Consider the following 6,980-nt stretch of genomic DNA (forward strand, 5'->3'; position numbering starts at 1 on the left):
GCTGCCAAAAAGGCAGCAGCCCCTCCCTGAGCACCATCTTTCCCAGGGCATATGCCAGGTTGCGGTAGGTCTCCCCAGGCAGCACATGCAACAGCAGGCGGCAGAAGAGTTTGGGGTCGTAGCAGGAGGCGTAGAGCACCGCAGCAGCCAGAGCGAAGCCGCCAACCAAGAGCAGGCCGAGTGTCCTGTGGGGCACAAAAGGGATGGGAGACAGGGCAGGCTGGATGCATCCCAAGCCCGTCTTGCCTACGGGATGCCTACGGGGCCGTTGCGAGAGCCCCACGGGCTGCCTCCCCAGCCGTCTCTCATTGCTCCCTCGCGCAGGGTGGGACACGATACTCCGCAAGCCCGGCAAACAGCCCGGCCCAGGGAAAACCGATGCCGAGCACTTCCCCGCTGCAAAGCCCACAGCCGGCCAGCAGCTCCCCAGCAGCCTGGACTTGCGAGCCCCGTCGGCTGCAGCAGGTGTCCGGCCCATCCCACCCACTGCCCGGGACCGGACCCCAGGGGACCCCGTGGGGACCCTCACTGCAGCCAATAAGCGAAGCCGCGTCTTCTCGCCAGCGTGTCCCTTTGCTACAGGTCGAGGCAGAGCGAGGACGCTTGTCAAGCACTGCTGCGCAGTCAGGACAGCTGGAGTTGCACGGTGCCCCTGGCCTCCGCCTCGCGCAGGAGTATAGCCCCTGCGTGGCTGGCACCTCCGTGGACCCCTCTCCCCAGGGAGACCCACGCTGGCCGGGGCAGGGGCTGGCACAGGCTCTCCCCCTTACCCGCTATGCTTCCCCCACCTCTGGCAGCACAGTCCCCGGCGCCTCTGCTTCCTTCTTCCTCTGATGCTGGTGCAGGCAACAGGGCTCGCTTGGAGGAGTTCTAGACCTCCAGGGGGGCCACGCGGGCGGTCCCCTTCCAAACATTCAGCACCCCAGGCAGGGACTGGGCTTCCCTGTCACACCTTGGGCTGCGTATTCCCCCCACCCCATTGCCTAGCACCAGCACTGGCAGCCCCCTCGCTCCCGGTGCTGCAGAGACAGCCGTGTGGGGCCAGGGGCCCAACTCACCACGCCTCCTCCTCCTCCTCCAGTGCCTCTTCAAGTTTCTTCATTTCTTGACGCAGCACCTGGGAGAAGGAAGGGTCCGAGTCCCTGAGCCCGCTGCCGCCCTCCTCCCACCCCCCCGCCCCAGGGCCCGTGGGCACTCACCCGCTCTCCCCCAGCCCTTTCGGCCCTACCTCATTCTCCTGCTTATCCTCCCGCAGCCAGGCCACCAGCTGGGCATAGTGCTTTTCCCCCCGCAAAACAACGGGCGCATCATGCGGGCAGCTGGGCTGGCACCTGGGCACCCTCCCCCCTCTCCAGCCCCGGGGCCATGCCCACTCGCTACCCCGCTGCTCCACGGCACTGGGAGACTGGGCGACTCATGAGGCCAGGCACAGGTGATGTGCAGAAACAGACTCCACAACCCGTAAGGTTGTAAAGTAGGTATGTTTATTCAGCGCTGGGCAGCACGGGGCGTCATCCCGCCGAAGTCGTGCGCGCACACGTTGTGGCTTGTCGTGGATTTATACAAGAAAGTGTTACATATACATAAGTCATACCAAATATAATTCTCTAGCGGTAAAATAAAAATTCTACCGTACCCTGAGCACGGTTAGTAGTAATAGCGACGTTACTGGCGTTGAGGACTTACTGTTACTCGGAAAAGATCATCACAAACGTTATTTAGTGCTATTGTTATTCTTGTTATCGGTGGCAGTGGCGGTAGTAGTAGTATCATCGTCATCAGCTTGTAATTATAAACTCACGACGTGTTATTAGCAATAGCATTACTTGCTTTTGATATTCTTCATGCTAATACTCAATAGTTTTGTAAACGATGAATTGGTAACGAATAAAAGACTAATCGTGCATAAGGTAAGTCATTTGAAAGCAATAAATAAATTATTATTCGTGATAGTCGTCCTATTTAATAACGTTTAATCCTTTTAGAATGACAAGCGAAAAAACGAGGTTTTTAATAGCGTTAGTGCTGATCCTAATGCTGCTATGACGAATAACATTTACTAATACTGAATTATTTTACGATTCCAAATGATCCATAGAATTCCATCACGATAAATGCGAGAAAGTGATTCTCTTTCATACTGCAATTAAGGATAACTTTTAAGGCTTTCCTAATTAATAAATTAATAAACACTGAAATCGGAACTGTAAAAAAATCAATTAATAATAATAAAGTAATAAATCAAATAAATTAAATATTATTTAATGATTCGTAAATTTTAATTAATAATATTTAATAATGGTGAATATATAATAATAATATTTAATAGCAATGTTTAATAATAAATTAATAAATTTAATTAAATGTTATTTAATAATTTCTTAATTTTAATTCTTTAATACTAAATGGAGTAAATTTATAAACTAATTACGAAATTAAATTATAAATTATTCTTAAATTTTAACTTAATGATTAAAATTATTTATAGTAATAAATTAATTACCAATATATAGTAATATATAATGAAGCTAATATGTAATAATTAAATAATTAATTAAATACTTAATTAATTAATAAAACGAAAATACTTAAATATTTATATCAATAATGACGATAATTACATGAATTAATACTCCGAGGAATAAATTAATACAGAACGAGTTCAATAAAATAGGTCACAGGAAAATGTTAACTTATTATAGAACAGTAATCTTTATACTTTTATATTAAAAGGGAATTAAAAAAAAAAACAACCCGCCCACGACAAAAGCAAAACAAAACCGAAACACAAACAGAAAAACAGGGAGGCCTGGTCTACCCCGGCCACGGGCAGGGAGGCCAGGTCTACCCCGGGCACCGGGCAGGGAGGCCTGGTCTACCCAGGCAACTGGGCAGGGAGGTCAGGTCTACACCGGCCACGGGCAGGGAGGCCAGGTCTTCCCGGGCCCACGGGCAGGGAGACCAGGTCTACCCCTGCCACGGGCAGGGAGGCCAGGTCTACCCGGGCCCACGGGCAGGGAGGCCAGGTCTACCCCAGCCACGGGAAGGGCGGCCAGGTCTACCCCGGCCCGCGGGCAGGGAGATCAGTTCTACCCCGGGCAGCGGGCAGGGAGGCCAGGTCTACCCCGGCCACCGGGCAGTTAGGCCAGGTCTACCCGGCTCCGGCGCCGGCAGCGGCTGTCAGGTCTACCCTGCTGTGGCACGCGCTCAGCGGCCGACAGGTCTACCCGGCTCCGGCGCCGGCTGTCAGGTCTACCCGGCTCCGGCGCGCGCGCGGCGGCCAACAGGTCTACCCGGCTCCGGCGCCGGCAGTGGCCGTCAGGTCTACCCGGCTCCGGCGCCGGCGGCGGCCGCCAGGTCTACCCGGCTCCGGCGCCGGCGGCGGCTGCCAGGTCTACCCGGCTCCGGATCCGGCAGCCGCTGTCAGGTCTACCCGGCTCCGGCGCCGGCGGCGGCTGCCAGGTCTACCCGGCTCTGGCGGCGGCGGCGGCCGACAGGTCTACCCGGCTCCGGCGGCGGCGGCGGCTGTCAGGTCTACCCGGCTCCGGCGCGCGCGCACGGCGGCTGCCAGGTCTACCCGGCTCCGGCGCCGGCAGCGGCTGCCAGGTCTACCCGGCTCCGGCGCCGGCAGCGGCTGTCAGGTCTACCCGGCTCCGGCGCCGGCGGCGGCCGCCAGGTCTACCCGGCTCTGGCGTCGACAGCGGCTGTCAGGTCTACCCAGCTCCGGCGCGCGTGCGGCGGCTTCCAGGTCTACCCGGCTCCGGTGCCGGCAGCGGCCCGCAGGCCTACCCGGCTCCGGAGCCGGCAGTGGCCGTCAGGTCTACCCGGCTCCGGCGGCGGCGGCGGCTGTCAGGTCTACCCGGCTCCGGCGCGCGTGCGGCGGCTTCCAGGTCTACCCGGCTCCGGAGACCGGGTCGGCGGCTGTCAGGTCTACCCGGCTCCGGCGCGCGTGCGGCGGCTGCCAGGTCTACCCGGCTCCGGGAGCCCGGGTCGGCCGCCAGCGGCGGCCGGCGACCCCGGCCTGTCGCTGCCGGAGCGTCCGTCGGACAGGGCGGCCAGGTCTACCCGGCTCCGGCGGGACTTAGTCGCATTTCCGGGGCTGAGCGGTAGACCTGTTGTCCCCTCCGCTTCCTCGGAGCTGCCGAAGGGGTCGCTGCTCTGTGCTGCCTCCAGTTACGTCATCGTAAAAGTCGGCGTCGCTGGCGCGCCTCCCCGGTGGGCGGAGACGGCCGTCTTGGATCTTTCTGGGGGCGGCGACGTACCGGTCCATACTATAGGAGCGAGCGGTGACTCGTCTCCGGAGCAGGGCTAGCGAGCGGCCGTTGGCAGAGCGGCACGAGAGGGAACGGCAGATCCCTCCGCGGGGATCAAGGGCAAAGACCGGCGGCCGGCGGTGGTCGCCGGCACTCGAACGCGCAAGGCCGGGGAAGGGGGTCCAGCCTCTGCGGCGCTTTCTCCTCCCCGGTCCCGCACGGGGCCCGATGATGATGCGAGCTTACTGCCGGCATATGGCGGAAGCAGACGACCGGGGGTTTCGAGCCTGCCGCGGCTTGCCCCGGCTCCGGAGGGCCCAGTGGTGTGGCATGGGCGAGGCTGGCGGCACCTCGCCCTTTTTCTCCGGCCCTAAGCCGGGGCCCGCGAAGCGGGCGCAGAGAGCGGCGGCCGGTCGCGGTGGCCGGCAGCCGAACGCAGACGGCCGGGGGTTTCGAGCCTGCCGCGGCTTTCCCCGGCCCCCGAGAGCCCGAGGACGGCGCGGGCGGAGGCGGCGGCGCCTCGCCCTCCTTTTGCCGGCACGAGCCATACGTGGGCGGCCCGTGGTGTCTGGCTTGCCCTGGCTTCTCGGAGCGCCGGAGGGCTCGGTGAAGGGACTGCGTAGCACGGGCGAGGTGGCGGCGCCTCGCCCTTTTTTTTCTGCCGGCCCTAAGCCGGGGCCCGCGAAGCGGGCGCAGAGAGCGGCGGCCGGTCGCGGTGGCCGGCAGCCGAACGCAGACGGCCGGGGGTTTCGAGCCTGCCGCGGCTTTCCCCGGCCCCCGAGAGCCCGAGGACGGCGCGGGCGGAGGCGGCGGCGCCTCGCCCTCCTTTTGCCGGCACGAGCCATACGTGGGCGGCCCGTGGTGTCTGGCTTGCCCTGGCTTCTCGGAGCGCCGGAGGGCTCGGTGAAGGGACTGCGTAGCACGGGCGAGGTGGCGGCGCCTCGCCCTTTTTTTTCCGCCGGCCCTAAGCCGGGGCCCGCGAAGCGGGCCGAGAGCGGCGGACCGGTCGCGGTGGCCGGCAGCCGAACGCAGACGGCCGGGGCTGTCAAGCCTTCCTGGCGTCGTTTGTTTTTTTTTTTTTCCCCGGGGGAAGCGGTTCCCTGCGGGATGGGCAAAGACTGGCGGCCGGCGGCGGTCGCCAGCACTCTCGAACGCTGGAAGACCGGGGGACTTGAGCTAGCCGCAGCTTTCCCCCGGTCCCGTTGACCTCAGTGAAGGGAATCGTCTGGAGCGGGTGGCCGGCGGCACCTCCCGCTCCCCCGTTATTACCGATCCAGACCCCCAGGCAGCGCCCGCTGAGGCGTCCCCAGGCACGTCGGAGAGGCTCCGCGGCGGGCCGGCTCTGCCGGTGTTCAGGCCGTCGGAGCACCTCTCGCGGACGTTGCCCGCTCGCCCGCACGCAGAGCCCCGCGTCTGCCGCCCACCCCCGGGTGGCGGCGGGGCGCGCGCGGCCGTCGCTGTCCCAGGAACCGTGGCCGTGGGGCCTCCGCTGCCTTGCCGGCATCGTCAAGGCGCCTCGGGCGCGTCGGAGAGGCTCCACGGTCGGGCCGGCTCTGCCGGTGTTAAGGCCGTCGGGGCGGCTCTCAGCCGACGCTGCCCTCCCGCCCGCACGCAGGGCCCCGCGTCCGCCGCCCACCCCCGGGTGGCGGCGGGGCGCGCGCGGCCGTCGCTGTCCCAGGAACCGTGGCCGTGGGGCCTCCGCTGCCTTGCCGGCATCGTCAAGGCGCCTCGGGCGCGTCGGAGAGGCTCCACGGTCGGGCCGGCTCTGCCGGTGTTAAGGCCGTCGGGGCGGCTCTCAGCCGACGCTGCCCTCCCGCCCGCACGCAGGGCCCCGCGTCCGCCGCCCACCCCCGGGTGGCGGCGGGGCGCGCGCGGCCGTCGCTGTCCCAGGAACCGTGGCCGTGGGGCCTCCGCTGCCTTGCCGGCATCGTCAAGGCGCCTCGGGCGCGTCGGAGAGGCTCCACGGTCGGGCCGGCTCTGCCGGTGTTAAGGCCGTCGGGGCGGCTCTCAGCCGACGCTGCCCTCCCGCCCGCACGCAGGGCCCCGCGTCCGCCGCCCACCCCCGGGTGGCGGCGGGGCGCGCGCGGCCGTCGCTGTCCCAGGAACCGTGGCCGTGGGGCCTCCGCTGCCTTGCCGGCATCGTCAAGGCGCCTCGGGCGCGTCGGAGAGGCTCCACGGTCGGGCCGGCTCTGCCGGTGTTAAGGCCGTCGGGGCGGCTCTCAGCCGACGCTGCCCTCCCGCCCGCACGCAGGGCCCCGCGTCCGCCGCCCACCCCCGGGTGGCGGCGGGGCGCGCGCGGCCGTCGCTGTCCCAGGAACCGTGGCCGTGGGGCCTCCGCTGCCTTGCCGGCATCGTCAAGGCGCCTCGGGCGCGTCGGAGAGGCTCCACGGTCGGGCCGGCTCTGCCGGTGTTAAGGCCGTCGGGGCGGCTCTCAGCCGACGCTGCCCTCCCGCCCGCACGCAGGGCCCCGCGTCCGCCGCCCACCCCCGGGTGGCGGCGGGGCGCGCGCGGCCGTCGCTGTCCCAGGAACCGTGGCCGTGGGGCCTCCGCTGCCTTGCCGGCATCGTCAAGGCGCCTCGGGCGCGTCGGAGAGGCTCCACGGTCGGGCCGGCTCTGCCGGTGTTAAGGCCGTCGGGGCGGCTCTCAGCCGACGCTGCCCTCCCGCCCGCACGCAGGGCCCCGCGTCCGCCGCCCACCCCCGGGTGGCGGCGGGGCGCGCGCGGCCGT

The sequence above is a fragment of the Platalea leucorodia genome (genome assembly GCF_965183815.1).
Source record: "Platalea leucorodia genome assembly, contig: HAP1_HAP1_SCAFFOLD_61, whole genome shotgun sequence".
Classification (NCBI taxonomy): Eukaryota; Metazoa; Chordata; class Aves; order Pelecaniformes; family Threskiornithidae; genus Platalea; species Platalea leucorodia.